We start from the raw sequence: 13,923 nt of genomic DNA on the forward strand, positions 1-13,923 counted from the left end.
CCTTTAGGTTGGCAGGTGTAAGAGTGATGCAGGATTTCTGCCTAAGGAAATTTACATCAGATTAGTAGTTTCTCACGTTAATTTAATGATGTAACACAACCTTCTAGGAGCTAATGTGTACTTATCTGTGTTTTGGTTTTCAGTATTTCATGAACATACTGACTGCAGACTGAATTGCTACTGCCAAGATCAGAGACAGTCATTCCCCTCCTTGGTGGTTGAGATGGGGATGCTATTTTCAGTGAATGAGTTCAGTATTTATTTGTATTATCTCCATTTTTTTCACAGACTTAGCCCAGAATCTGATACTATCTATCCTTAGTGAGACTGCTGAACATACAAACTCTTTCTGCTGGTCCTAATTTCTCCATGTCTAGCCAGACAGAAAAGGCTTTGCTGATAAGTTCTAAATGAGAAAATGGTTCCTATATCCTGCCAGACTTACCATCATTTAGACACACTGGAAATTTGACTTTCCTCTATTTTCTTTCATAAACATACCAATATGACTTCAGACATTTTTCCATATTTTTCCAATTTTCTGATATGGGGATAAGTATAATCCCAGCTCACTAAGGTGTGTAACTCGGAGGACATTCTTGTGTACCTGTGTAAGAAAGCAGCAATGGAAAGAGTATTAATTCGACATATATTTTATTTTGCCAAGCTGTTTTCTCAAGCTGAGTAATATTTTTTCATTCATATGTTTCTTCTCTTGTTTAGTACTACCTTCCTTTAGATTTAAAATAATTTTGAATTCTTTAAAAAAAACCCAACAGTATGGGAATCAATAACTCCCAGAATTCAGAACTAATTCTGCTGGTCATTAGCTTCCCTGAAGTTGAGAAATGTGGCTGGACTATGTCAGTCTCGGTCCTTCCTGTATGAAGTGGACATCAATAATCTCATTTTACCTTAGATGTACAAGGTGTGCGTCTGCCTCTTACATAGTTGTCCTAGCTGCCAGTCCTTCTTGCTTTTCATGCATCTAACCTGTTCCAAACGTGCTGACTTTGGTCCAGCATAAAGTGAATTGTACTCTAGTGTACTCATTTTCTCTCTATTCATTATAAAGAGATCCCACAAGGTCTAGATCAAATTCAGACATTCATACTGTAGGCAACTTCATTTGGGCAGATTAATCCTGCTAGTCTAATTTACCTGTATGTCTTATGTCTTATCTCTGTGACAAGAATAACGTTGAAACCAATATGTAAAAACTCTGTCAGTACTATTTCAGTTCCAGCAAACTCTATTTAGCACTTGTTCATTACTGAATTATCCAGTACACATGTAAGATACCATAGCTTTCCTTATGAAGCCAAATGTATTCAGACTGGAGACCTGATATTTGGATCAATAATGGCAATTCAAATAAAAAGTGTGTTTCTTTTTAGATTATACATGTCCTGTTAAATTATCCTCTACTGCATGCTGCTGGAAAAATGTCAGACAAGACATTAACAAGACAGTAAGGCTCAAAATGACCCTGTTTTCCAAATACTCAAATTTTCAGCTAGATAAAGCACTCCAGGGCACTTTTCTTTATTAGTCTTTGTCCAGAAACTTATTCTTAATATTTATAATCATTTGCAGCATCATAAAACTGATTAATCTTCATTAAAGAGAGAGCTCTAGTTTGCTTATGCGTGTCTTTTCAATGGTAGTTCATGAAAAATAAATACATCTGGGCTTTTTCAGAAAGTGAAAAGTTATTGTGTAGGAAAAATGTAAAAAGAAGCAGGTATTTTTGTCTTCCACCACATCTTCTTTCGATTTTTCCTAATACTTCACACACTGATAAACACAATTTAAAGACCTATATTTATTTTTAAATGTCTGGAACATGAAGCAAACTGCCAAAATAAAATGTGGAATTCAACCTTTTTTTCCTTAAAACAAGACCTGGCAGAGGTATCCAGGTAACCATGCAATATGCAAGTTGCTGTTAGCACTTCCCTAGTTAAAGTCCTGGTGCTTATAATATCATTGTAACATAGGTTTTGAATTCCCTGTTAAAATTACCACAATTTGTGTTCATTGTGTTTCAGCTCTGTTTCTTCTTATGTGCTTTGGAAGAAAATAGTCCAGTTACCCCTGTCACTCCATAATACCTGAGTGTGTCTTAATGAATCACTATAAATATGCAGCATTTCACCCATGAAGCATGAGTGTAATGTTTCTCACAGATATGAAAGATGCATTACAGCTTTTAAAGGTCTTTTTTTTTTTGTAAGGTGGCTGAAATGTACACTTCACCGAGATAATGTGTTTTATTTGTTCTGTCAAGATTCATTTCAATTTTTTAATTCAGACAAGCGAACTTTTAGAGCTTTGCATTCTGTTGTGCCTGGGTGAAACAAGGATGAGGAAGGTAGATGATACAGAGGGAAGGCTGAGGGCAATCTGTGCTGGGATTTATGCTTTTGAAGTGTTTGAACATCATTGTCATAAAATGGACAGCAAATTACCTGTCCACATTTATTAAGGCAAAGAGAAAGAGTTTTGGAATGACATCTTCCAAAGCTGCAATGCTCTGCTCCCAAAAATGAGAGTACAAAGTAGCTCAGGAGTGCAGAACTCAGTTGGAAATCCCACTGTGGCCTGTGCATAAGAGGAAAATGCACACAACTTATTCTTGTAAAATGCCATGAAAGTACTTTTTCTCTTCATATTCCCTGTGAGCCAACAATAGCTGGTGCTATAAATTATGAACCAAAAGCCTTAGAAGAAGTCACTTTAGTGGCTGGCTTGATTGCAAATAGAAGAGAGAGATGTAGGATTTAGGAAGATTAATTTCCACTTTTTCTTCTGACCAGACTATTTCTCTTTCAATGTGTATATTTTATACTTTCTATTCCCAAGTAATTCTGGAACATCAGTTTCCAGATACACACTTTATAGAATAACAAGGAGTCTTGCACAACAGTGTAGCAGCATGTAATGCCACTATTACATATTACAAAAAATATTTTCTATTATATTAAAATGAGATTAATAACTATATTTTTGGTAGGCTTCCTCATTGTGTATGTTTCTTTGTTACATAGATAATTATAGGGAGAAGTGGATTTTTCTGACTTTTGTATAGCTCAACATGAGCTATATACACAAATTGAAAAATTTGGCCTGCATATGGTGATGTATAGCACATATGAATATCCTTTCTTTTCATTTTTTTGTAACCTTTTCTCTGCAGGTCTTTCAAGCAGTTTAAATGTTTTGTAGAAGAAATTGATTTAAATAATTGATTCTATGATTGATTAAATTGCAAAATAGATCCAATTAATTAGTATTGTATACTACTATTTCTGTTGATACGGAAATACAATCAGTAAAAGGATAATCAAAATGATAATCAATTTTGATTAAGCCATACCTCCTGCTGGCTTGAAGAAAAGGCACTTGTACAATTCCTTAATTTTTTTATATTGATGTACACATTTGTATCTGAGAACATTAACTAAATATTTCTTTGAAAATCTTCCAAAACTGCTTCTAAAAATCTCCTTTGAAAGACCTTTGTTGAACATCCTGGTAATATCCTGATACCATATTCTAATTTGATGGAACTGTCAGTATGTATTATGAACATTACACATTTCAATAATTCCAGTTTGATTTTTTAAAAGAGTCACTGAAGTTGAGAGTCTGCAATAACTAAAAGAAATTATGAGAGAAATCAGCTTGCTCAAGAAACAGAAATGCAGGAATCCCATTTTTAACTACAGAACCTGTAGGGAAGAATAAGAATGTCAGCATGAGAAACCTTACTGTTACTTGGAAGAGGAAACGAGGTTTCTTTATCTGGTGTTTGAAAATAATACTTGAGAACTGTGTGAATGTATTCACTTGTTTTGTGTACTTTTAGTTGTCACTGAAAGCTGGGTTAAAACTCTCCTCATAGAAGTACTGGGGATAAGAAACCTAACAAATTTCTTGAAAAATTTGATCTTGATAAACACTGAAAGCAAACATTGAGAATAGGTGTCTGCAATGGCAAGGAACTGAATGAGACAATTAAGGAGAGTTTTTTCCTACCTGTGCTCCTTAAGAAGCAGATGCATGTGTCAATGACACTAAAAAATTAGAAATGCAAAATTTCACCCTGTTGCAAAGTTCCTTTCTTAACAGGGTCTGTCCTAATCTCAGCTGTGTTAGCACACTCCTCAACAGCTCATTTCAAAAGCAACTGTTTTTACAGCACAAAGAAAACCTCTTTGGTTTCCCAGACCTACTTTTATATTGCACATACTGTTCAGTCCTTATGCAGAGCATGACAGAGGATAATACATTTTTCTACTTGTTAATATTATTTATCACAATATGACAGGAGCCGCATGACATGGATGATATAATAGTCTACATAGCTCAGATCAGAGCCAATTTAAAAAGCAGACTTGCTTCCAGTTGGTCTAGTTGGCTGGGATTTCAGAGTGGAATTTTCTCAGCCTGATCTCCATGGTGTGTTTCTGCAGTGCATTTCTGTCAGCACCACTCACATTAGCTTTCCAGTCAGCCAACTCAGGCAGTTAATTCTGCTAAAATCTAGGCAGAAAAGTATTTTTTTCAGCAGGGCCAGTAGGATATAGCCATGTGCCTGATTGCATAAGGGCTTGTATTGACACAAGGAAAAGACTGGGAACTCGTGGCCAAGAGTAAGGCCAGATTAAATTGGCTTAAACTGGTTTAAGCTTTCGGCAGAACAGCTAACTGATCTTAAAGGGACCAATTTTTTAGACATAGTATGTCATTTTTATTCTGACACTTTATTTTCATGCTTCTCTTGCTACAAAGGTGCTGAATTAGCTTACAGCATTTTGGTACTGAATTTACCAGCAAGCCTGCAGATATACCACAGAGAATGCTGCCCACAGTTCCAATTGCAGTTTATTCATCTTTCTATCGGTGGCAGCTATATCCAGATTCATCAACAGTTTTCATGCATAGAAAGAATAACAATAAATTTGGCCTTGAAATGTAATTTTATCTTTTGGGTTTTTTTTTTTCCTATTTTAATCAGAATACAAACCTCAGATGGAGGGGTGAAACTATGAATACCTCTCATGGGTATGAATACATCAAAAATTCTACAATTCTCACTCTGTTGGAGGCACTATGTAGAATCCAGATGCCAAAATCCAACTAAACTTGTTATTTACCTCAGCCATTAGCCAGAAATATTACAATTGCATTCAGAAGCCACTTTACTAGAGAATTTTTTCGAATTGTGCATTTTCCAGTTGTCTGGATTTACAAGTCAAAGTATAATTAAATACCAAACTCTTTTCACATCTGAATGTAAACAGAATACCAAACCTTTTTATCTTGCTCTAAAATTAACTAATTAATTATAATATTTTAGATTGTAAGGAACAATGACATTTATAACTGAGATTTTTCAGCATTTCAGTCAATGAATAAGTCTTTTATCTAGGGTTGAAGTGCAGCAGAACTAAACTAGGAAGAAAAAGATTAATTACAGATATATTTTTTCCCAATGAATGACAGTCAAAACCAGACTGTGTCCAAAATAAAAGCAAATATTTTTATTAATTATTTAGTGGAAATGTTGGATGTTAGTGCTTAAAAAAAAGCTCAAGTTTCAATATTTATTTTGTATTTATTAAAGACTAAATTTATGAAATTTAATTATTTCTAAATTGAAATGTCTTATATTCTTATATTTGTGTAAAATACTCTGGGTCACAATTACCAAGAGATGTATACATAAGAAGCAAAACTAATGAACTTTTAGGTTTGGTAGCTCTAGATTTAAAGTGTTACCTGGGCTGCAGAAAGAGTCTAAAATTTTTTTTTTTTTGTATGACAAAGTAATGACAGAAAATATTTGTTCTTCATGCAAACATTTCTCTAAATGATGACTGTAGGATAGAAAGATGTTTTAAGAGGTAAGGTCTAATTGTCCAATAACTATTGAATATCCCCACAATCTTCATTTAGTAAGTGGTATGTCAATAAGGATCTCTTTGTTTCTGTGTTCTGGAAGCACAGGGAAATTTTGTTCACTTGAAAGTTTGTTATACTGGAGATGGTGCAGGGCAGAAGTTTTGCATGTGAATTTTGGTCCTTTTTAGTATTTAATCTTCTAAAATTATCTTTCTTGACTTTTTGGTTCATCTGCCTGATAAACATTCAGACAATTTTTCATAAACATTTGATTTCTGAGTGAGAAACCTGGTGCAGATTTTTCTTCAAACTAATGTCTCTGTTGGGCTGATTCTGTGCCCTGCTGCAGGACTACCTTTTTCCTAAGGAAAGCTGAAGATTTTGCTGTAAATACCCTCTCTACAGCTGAACCTGTCTGATCTACGTAGTGGTTACCATTGTATATCTATGTAGCATTGGATAACCAAACCTTCCAGTTTGAAATCACACTCAGAAACAAAGCCCTGGCTTTCAAAACTAGTAAGTGATACACATTCTGTCCTTGCAGAAGCCAAAATAGTTACAAACCTTTTTGCTTCTTTTAAAACCAAAGTTAATAGAAGGTGGAAATTGTGGTATTTCAATAAATTGAAAAAATAGTAACTACTAAACATATGGAGTCTCGCTGCTTGCAAAATATACTGTATAATTTCTCAAATTGCTCTCTCTAGGAATGATGTTATAATAAGTTCTGTTTTCAAGAGCATAATAATCTCCATATTCCACTGTTTTTAACCTTGCCACTGCTGGACCATTTAAGCTAAGAACCTTTATTTATTTGTGGATATAAGTATGGTCCTGTATCCTCATCTGTGGGTCTCAGGCCTCTGAATCAGTGTTGAGGTAGATCATAAGTATCATGGGGAAAAACTACTTACCTCATGTGGTTTAAATCAAATAAGGATTCAAGTGGTTTATTGATTTATTAATGACAGAGTTAACTGGCAATCAGCGGACTGGCAATCAGTGAACTACACATTCAGGACCAATATTGGTGACACAACAGATAAACCACAGTCCCAGATAAGTGAAAAACATTATTCCAGCCCTATGGATTTCCAAATCTCTACACTTACATGCACCTTTGCACCCTCTGGCAGCACAGGCAACCTCCCTCCCTTTGTGTGGCTACAAGTCCCCTGTGTGGTGCCAGGGACAGGTGACCCAGGTGTCCATCTGTGCCTGCTGAGCAGGAGTGTCCCCAGTGTCCCTCACTTTGGGTCACTGCCAGGTCCAGGTGCTCCAGCACCCCACAGGGAGCTGCTGAGCCCAGCCCAGGGATGGGGATGCCTTGCAGGGTTGGCAGTGCCATCAGGGTTTTCCAGCTTCAAGGCCTCTACCAACACCTTCTAGAAATTTCCATTTCTTTCACACTGCTTTTCAGACAGTTTCAATAATCTCTTTCTAATTTTGTAGTTACTGTTCAATCTGGTTAATGGTTGTCCTGGAGTTCATCCTTAGTGTTACCAGTTTGAGGGAAAGGCTCTCTCAGAGGGGTTTGACTGTCCCTTCACATACCCTGCTCCACATTCCCATCCTGTATTTGGTGTAGTTGTCAAGTGTTGGTAGTATGGGGGCTGCCTATTGACCTCCCTGTTTTTACCTTCCCAAAGAGATTTTTCATCTCACTTTCTCACCCTGTCCTGTCAAGGAGTGTTTTGGTCTCACATGTATGTCCAATAACATATTAGACACATTTATTTTTGACATGCATGGCCATTTATAACTTCTATGTTTCTTGTCTATTTAAAACAATAATTATTTTCTATTTTGAAAAAAACAAATACATCTGCAGTTCTTATTGTGGGGAAAAATACTGATGTCCACTTGCCTGGACAGGCTAATTGGCTAATTTTCCATAAACATTGGAGAAGTTTTATGACACAGTATAAAGGTATCATACGTGAATATCATGCACACACACACAGAGAACATATTTTTAAATAGGTTGTTTACAAAATTTTGCATTTAAGAGGTGAGGCCTGAATATTCTTCCCTTGTACCTTTACATTTGAGTCTGTAACTTGATGCATATTTATTTTTCTGTGGATTTGGACTTGCTTGCCCAGTGTGTTTTGTGGCTGCTGTTTCAGAGAAGCCATTAATAGACATGATCCCCCTACGGAAAGATATTAGGGTGCAAGGTAAACTAAAAAAAAGCATAGATTTGATCTTGAAGGAATACTCATCTGGGCTGAGAAACAGCAAGGAGATGAACTGCTGATCTCTTTGTGTGTTTTGGAGGCAGGTGTAAAAGTAAAAGGAAAACCAGAGGTTTTTATGTTCTGCATGTCCAACTTTGCTATCATTTGGATATAAGACACTTTCTTTTCTCTGCATTTTAAATTACATTTCTTTGTTACCCATTGCTATAACTCCCACAGTTGAATGTGTTGGAGACATGAAACACTTGGGTACTAATCTGAACACATGCAGCATGTGCTTGTAAATAATGGAAATCAGGCAACTACGTATATTTTGTTCTGTACAATTTTCAAGCAATACAAAAACTTTTGCAAGAATATTCATTTGAAGAACTGGAGGAAAAAATGGAAAGACAAAAGACTATATGATTTCACTGAGAGTCTCAATTTTTACATATATTGCCAAAGCAATCATGTTGAAAGAGAGATCTTTGTTATTAATTCAGTCTTTAAAATATCAGCTAAATTTAACTAATTGCTAAAATGATAAATTTAAATGTATTTTGTGCAAGGTGTGTTAAAAATCATGCACATGATCCTTCTGATTGGTATTTTGACTCTAATTTACATTTTACATTTTAAATTTTAATAGACCATAATTAATATTTCTCAGAATTTTGTGGAGGGCTGAGTTGTGATTAGAAAAGTATTTTGATTGACACAGTAAAGTTGTCTGCATTGTGAAAAAGACACTACATTAAGGAAAAGCTGATTATTTATTAGTCATATAAAGGGGAGGAAATTTTAGCAGGATTTCCATAAGACATTTACTTCCAGTAGTTGCACCAAATCTGAGGGTTTCCCTTGGATAAAGGGCTCATTCACAAGTTATCCAGGGGCTGACAAAGTTTTTTTCTAGTTGCAGCAATTTCTAAGTCTTCTTAAACCTAGACAGACTCATCCTTACTCTTTAGCTATGACCTTACCTAGTTGCCAATTTTTCCCAAATCCCCATTGAGTTCTGCTGTGTCCTTTAACATCTGGATCAGTCATTCCAGAGATCTGGGAAAGCTTAAAGTGCCACTGTGAAAATAAAAAGCTTCTTCTTCTTAGCTGATAGCAGAAGGCAGTCAAAAAGTCCTTGTAGTCTGGAGAAATAAATCAAAGTGCTTCACCAGGAAAAAAGGGCTTTAATTTAGCTGCAGAACTTAGCACACTTTATCATTTATTTTCCTTAACTCCTTTATAAAACACATGTTCTATTTTAATTTAAAAAGGTAGATTGTCATTCCTAGTCAGAACATTTGTCTTTGCAGTTCCTTTGATTTCACTGAGAAAAAGCATCTGAGCACAAAATGCAATTTTGTTTCACACATCAGACTGTGGCCTTATTTTCCAACTGACAGTAAAAGTCATATGGTTCCATTAGCACCAGTAAATAAAAAAGTGGCCCTATATTCCTGCAGAGATATAGTTTGCTGCCACAGAAGGACAGAAATGCAAACAGCAAGTACTTTTCCACTGGTGGAAACAGATTATAAGAAATAAAATGGCCAGAGACATTATGTTCTAAGACCATAAAAGCAGGTGCAACTCCCCAAAGCCAAACACCTAACAGCACCATATGTGCTACTGTGACATTCTCAAAGCAAATACAAGAGCAAATATTGCAGGATCCATTGGTATGTGAATGGACATGTTTAGTAATCTGTGGTGCCATTCTGAGGTTGCAGAGAAAGAAGGCATGACTCCAGTATTCCAGTTCCAGAGAAATTCCCACTGAAATCCTGTTCAATCAGACCTGCAGGGTTAGGTGAAAGAAGCAGACTAAGGAGGTTAATGGTATTTGCCTGACTGTAACCCCTGAAACTCACTACACAGCCATCCAAAGAAACTCTATGGTTTTATTTTAACAGAGTCTTTATAACAGATGTAGTTCTTACATACAGCATATTTCAGGTGTAATTTCTGTGTGGAATAATAATAAATAATAATAATAATAATGACAACCCCATAACAATTAGTAACAACAACCACCACCACAACAATAACAAAAAAAATCAGAGCTACTCAGAAATATTTGGGAATCAGAGAAAAAAGGTTCTTCCTTTTTATGCAGACACTGCAAGGGTTTTTTTAGAGTGCCTTGCAGGCTGCATCTTCTCTTTTCTCCCACGAATTTCATGCTCACAGGAGGCATTTGGACAACACTGATAAAGTCACTGTTTTCTAGCATTACAAAAGTAGCTTGTGTCCCATGGAATGGAGCTGTAGAAGCTACTGTGCCTGTGCTGAGATTCAAGAACAATTTCTTTTCTATTCAACCCCTTTCTTACTCTGACTTTGCCTACCAGCATATTTAGTATCTGATAATAATACATTTTTAAAAAATGTTGTGCAAAACCACTATTTGATAATATTTGTTTTATCATAATGATACCTTTCTCCTAGTAACAGGTAAAGCCCAAACCCTGTATTAGATATTGGAAATATTCCAATTTGGAGTTGAAGTACAGAAATGTACCTAAATATACTGCTTATCAAATACAGGCCAAAAAACCTTTTATTTTTTTCTTTATGAACAAAAACTGATGAACAGCTGTACCAAGTAACAGCCTTTACAATAAGAAGTCTAAAGAAGGGATGCATTAGGAAAAGGATATAAAAAATGTTTATTGTAGGAGCAGGCATTAGATAATTGCGCTAAAATATGAAAGTATAAATTGCAGAATAAGATAAACTGAAGAGCAAGATGTATTCCAGGATACAACTTAGCGCAGGCTGTGTACAGCTATGAGGCCCATGAAAATCCAACAAAGCTTCCAAGTCAGCCACCTCAAGAACTCTCATAAGCAATTTTGCCTATGCAGTAGCCACCAGGTAAGGCCTGGAATTAGTCTCCTCCTTTTCTTTCTTTTCAGTCAATGGATAAAAGCAGATTGCACCCTGTACAATACTGGAGTGAGCAAGGCTGTACTAACTGCTAGAAAAATGCACTGCTTTTTTTTTTACCCACTACTTGGGTAAAAATTCTTTCTTTATGGAAATGAAATAGTTTCAATGGATTTATAACAGGTCCAAATGTGTCCCTGGGTATTTGATCTGTCATAAAGAAAGGTTTTAAACTTTGAAAAAATACAACTTTGTGGGGTCTAAAAGTCAGTCAGGGCTACACAGGATCAATTTATAGCAAGAGTCGCAGAAGGTTTTTGATGAAATTGATGTGAAGTAGAGCACACAGACAAAGAAGAAAACAACTGCTTTTTCCTAATGATAGCACTGGACTTTGAAATTAGGCACAGCAGGTAGAGAGAGACTCCATACAGATTTCAAAAGGGAATGCATGTCCTGTTACTAAGTCACACTTCAAATTGCCACGGAGTTGAAAAATCACTACGTTTGACATTAACTTTAACTTAACAAAGACAAAGCTACCAGGCAGCACAGCTATTAATGCCGAACTGCTGTGCAGCATTTAACAAACCTAAAGCATACAGACATCAGTAATCAGCCCTCTGCATTTTCATCTAATTGTTGTCAGTACAAAGGGACTTCCATTTTGCTGATATGCATCCACCAGAGCAGGGCTCTCATTTAAATTAAAAATGAAGGCTCTTATGTAAATTATCATTTTTAAATTACCAGACCCTAATTTCTAACTTAAATTTTAAAGAAAAATGAGAAACAAGCCCAAATAAACCCTTCTAAAGTTACAATGATGTGTTAGACCTTCCACATTGCTAGTGTTGCTTTAACTGAAAAGCAGTTTTTCTCCTAGCAAAAGACTTGCAGGGAGATGGTGCATCATCATGCCCTTGATTGTCTTTAATTTTCACTGGAAAAGTTACATTTTTCTGCGTGCCCAAATCTTTTTCTTTAATAGTATGATAAATTGAATTCTCTTTAGCTTTATATGAGAAAATTTTACTCAAGCAGGCAGTACTCTAGCAAGACAGAACAGTTTATGGAGATGGACAAGGATAATGAAAAACAAGATCATGCACATAAATCATTCTCATTAGGGGTTAAATAGGATGTGTAACGACCTGTGCAGGTATTAGAAATGCTAGTTGATGCTATGTGTGTCAACTTTGTTGATCCTTGCAGACAAAAATATTCAAGTTTAAAAAAATATTAATTGTCAATGAGACTTAAGACATAGAAATTCTAATGTAAGTCTGAAAGGTAAACCTGTATATTTCTTAAAGCCTAAAAATGTATTTTAAATATTTTTCAGAAGAAAATGCAGATGTATGAACAGAAAAAAGGCCTCTTTCAGGTTTGTTTGGTCAGAAGTGAAAGGAGCAGAAGGATACCAGGAGAAATTGGATTGGTATTTATCCATGATAGTTGCTTGTTCAAAACACATGAAAATAAGGAAACAAAAGTAATTATGGTAAGTGGGAGGTCCCATGTAAGAACATGAAAATATCTGTTCTTTTCCAGCAGGATAAGTGGAGGAGAAGAACCTCAGAAGTTTCACCCTGCTGTTGTGTTGTTACACAGTTCAAGACAAGCACCTGGAAATGTCAAGCAGTGGTATAAGACCAAGAAAAACGGGAGATGTAATTAGGTGTCTGTCAAAAAAAATTAGCAGCATGTTGAAGTTTCAGCTTAGCTAGAGGACAGCACATCAATCAGCCTGTGGAGAAAAAACCTTTATGGTAAGGATGTTCCCAAAGCATTATCACCACCTCCTTTAGCTCCTTCAGTGCCTGAGGTTGTTAAAGAGCTCCATCCAGGCCAGTGGGAAAGGTGCCAGGTTGCTGAAAAATCAGATTTGTTCCTGAAGTAATTTGAAATGCTGACAGGCTGTGAACAATTAAACTTAATTTTTTGTTTTCACTGCAAAACAGCATTTAAGTAATGTCAGCAAATATAATTTGCTGGAATGAAGTCACTTAAATGCCTTAAATGTTTTTTAATCTTCTATTCATAATGCCATGTGCTGACATGATAATGCTATAAAATGTCAGTGTGGGTTTTGTTAAATATATCGTAGAGAACAAAATCTGCCACCCATTCACACATGGTCTGGAACCAACTATCCACTCACTCCATCAATCAGTCTATAGGAAATATGAATTTTGCAGATGGTGTGTGCTTTTACATTATGTTCATTGGAATATTTTGGAATTCAAAGGTCTTTGAAATCTGGGACCACTTCTTGTTCTGATTTTTTGTTTCCTGGCTTTCTTTTCCATAGATCAGTTTGGCGGAATAATTTATTTGCTTCCACAGATAAATGAATGATTTTTGGTACACAAATATATCTTGGGAAACAAGTATTCAACATGCTTTCTAGGCTAAGATGAAGGAGAATGTTAGGATTATGCTCTGAGAGGAAGAATTGTATTTCTTTGTGTCTGTACCATGCCTAAGATTATGATGGTCTCATGTTGTGGGAAGATGACTGGGGGTAAAATTATAGAAAACTGGGCAGTTACACTCACCTTCTAACAGAAATTATAACAGTTATACAGTGAAATGCAGTTGCTGCTTCCTGGATGGAATGCAGTTGGCATGTATGAAGTCTATTCCACCATGTTTCCCCACACAACACATCCTGCAATTTTATGCACCTGCTAAGAGGGATGGAACTGAGGGTGGAGTGGAGTGGAGTGGAGTGGAGTGGAGTGGAGTGGAGTGGAGTGGAGTGGAGTGGAGTGGAGTGGAGTGGAGTGGAGTGGAGTGGAGACACCCTGGACAGGCTCTGTCATAATTGTTGCAGGGGGGAACTTGATGTTTCCATGTAGCCAATAAACTGCAAAGTACCAGTCAGCCAAGGGAGATAGGAGATGCCCTGCTGCTGAACCAGCAACCCTGGGGA

At 36.1% G+C, this 13,923-nt stretch overlaps 1 long non-coding RNA gene across 1 annotated transcript; it reads right to left on the bottom strand.

Annotated features, from left to right (window-relative positions):
• Positions 1-308: 308 nt before the first annotated feature.
• On the bottom strand, positions 309-13,680 carry LOC146440161 (uncharacterized). The gene is made up of 3 exons (XR_014851366.1): positions 13,541-13,680; positions 9,080-9,262; positions 309-607 (listed from the first exon to the last, which is right to left on the bottom strand). It is a non-coding gene; the product is annotated as an uncharacterized LOC146440161 (long non-coding RNA).
• Positions 13,681-13,923: the final 243 nt, after the last annotated feature.

The sequence above is a fragment of the Lichenostomus cassidix genome, chromosome 3, assembly GCF_008360975.1.
Source record: "Lichenostomus cassidix isolate B80296 chromosome 3, HeHo_3.0, whole genome shotgun sequence".
NCBI classification, from domain to species: Eukaryota; Metazoa; Chordata; class Aves; order Passeriformes; family Meliphagidae; genus Lichenostomus; species Lichenostomus cassidix.